Source organism: Pundamilia nyererei, unplaced genomic scaffold (genome assembly GCF_000239375.1).
Source record: "Pundamilia nyererei isolate P.nyererei 1_Seehausen unplaced genomic scaffold, PunNye1.0 scaffold00035, whole genome shotgun sequence".
In the NCBI taxonomy this organism is placed as follows: Eukaryota; Metazoa; Chordata; class Actinopteri; order Cichliformes; family Cichlidae; genus Pundamilia; species Pundamilia nyererei.
The window spans coordinates 386,280-388,546 of record NW_005187436.1 but is presented as its reverse complement, the minus strand read 5'-3'; positions in this window follow the sequence as shown (position 1 = coordinate 388,546).

Sequence of the window (2,267 nt, the reverse complement as noted above, 5' to 3'; positions counted from 1 at the left end):
GCACACGTGCATTCAGAATATCTGCTCTTTATCAGTATTTACTGCAAACAGACAAAGAGAAGTCTCCCTGGTCATTCCATAACAAACATATATAGGAAACACAAATTCTTCCATAATAACACGCTGACGCACTGGGGCCACAACTGTGTGAACCAGATCATTTCCTCACACGCAGTAGTAACTCTTTTCACGTATATGCCATTTCTTTGCCATTCAAAGTTGTTTTTTCCATCAGCAGATGATAGCTCAAGGTAGATGCCCCCCTCCCAAATCTGTGCCTAAAAAATCAGCAGGGATGATGTGGAGGTGGAGAAGGGAATCAGGAGTAAAAAAGGAGGAAGCTTGTGTTATTTTCCGTACCTGATAACCCTCCATCCTCTGCCTCTCTGTAGTCTGACCTGTCAGACGCTGTTTCCTGGAATTCTGATTCCTGAGGGGAGTGTTTGGAAAAGGGAATACAAAGGGATACTGTCAGTCATTGTCAGGTCTTCACTGAATAACAAACATATTAATCTAATCCACATGGCTACTTTAGGCTGCTCCCTTATTGACGAGGGTTCACCACAGAGGGTAGCTCCAAATGTTAGATGTTAGACAACAGATACCCTTTCTGATGCAACGCTTATATGTGGCTTGTTAACCTGGATCTCTCTCTTGTTAGTCAAATGTGTAAGCCAGTGCATTATGGAGCTTCTACTCACATGGCCATTAGTACAGGCCTTTAAGGGGCTGACTAGCTGTAGCTGTGCTACAAGAAATAAAAACGAATCCAATATTTTAATGCAATTTGCACACAATAAAGGCAAAATGGGAACCGCAGTTATGCTTATTAACATACTAAACCCTTTTTTTAATAGTTGTTTATAGAAAGAACAGTGTGCCAGGAATGTTGTCATAAAAATTTCAGGCAAAAGTAAGAGTTATGTGGTCCAAGGAGACTATTTAGAGGCTTTACGTTTGATCTTATCAGCTTTATCTCTGTGACGACAAAACAAGAAATGCCTTTGCACATGTAAGTTTAGTTTCTGTGGCTGCTTGCAGTGGTATATTGTGAGATCCTTTATGTTCTTTGTTCTCTATTGTCCTCTTCAAACTAACCTCACCATTTGCCTACTAACACCATTCAGTAAACCTTTACTGTAAAGTGCAGTTCTGGACATGTGTGAATGGCTGTGTGGTAGAGGGTGATACAGAAGAGTTGGTGTCATTGTTTAAAGTGGAAACACATTTTTTATTTACCATCTAATCATTCTTCCTGTGTGTGTTCATGCACGCACGCGCATGTCTCTCTGTGTGTGTGTGTATTGTGCAGAATGTGCAGATATGACAGCAGTCGGCTCTGGATAAAGGAAGTGTTCCATAAACATGTCCGGCTTCGCAGGAGGGGTCAGAGATAAATGCTATGACGGATTTATCTCTCGCTGATATGGGTCCACACAGACACACAGATGAAGCCTTTTGCTCCAAGAGATCAAAAGCTGCATCTGTTACACTGGAAGTCTTAACAGAAACGTTAATGACTAAGTCCAGAGAATTACACCGTGGAATGGCTCGACTGGGCGATCACAGTTATTCAAAAGTCACCTTCTGTTGCTCACACACTCCTACTCATTTCTCGTACTTGGTATACTGCACAGTATTCTCATTGCAGTCATAAAAGGTCATATTGTTACATTCCACTCCTTGAACTCTACAACAACGGGGACTTTATTTCATACCTTGATGGTAGGAGTCAGAAAGGCTTCTTAGTGTAAGTAGTTAGTTGTTAACCTGATGGAGTAATATAGTATAATAGTGGTGCATATGATCAGATCATGCCTATGGTCCGGTGAGCATGAATCTGTTGTCAAGATGGAGGAAGTAAGGTGGGTGTTATGCAGACTTGTGAAAGTAAATATTGTGTAACCGCTTTCTGTTTGCCACAGAGAATGCGAATTACATGCCTAAATAAAAAAGCTTTCTCATTCTCACTCTGATTCACCATAACATAGTGTATATTAACAACAGGGATTCCTGTGTGCATTCACAACCCTCAAATCAAAACATGCATTGTACTTCTGGCTACTGTGCAGTTCTACTACAGTTGAATTTCGAGGCTACACAAAATCAAAAAGTGCTTTTATTTGATCTGGTGAATACTGGTTATAGTCAGCTCAGTGCTTTGGTGTCTAAAGGAAAAGATTCCTCATACCAACCTTTTGTATCACAATAACTTGCCATAAGATTTGTGTAACATAACTTAAACTTAATAGAAATAATGGCAAAAA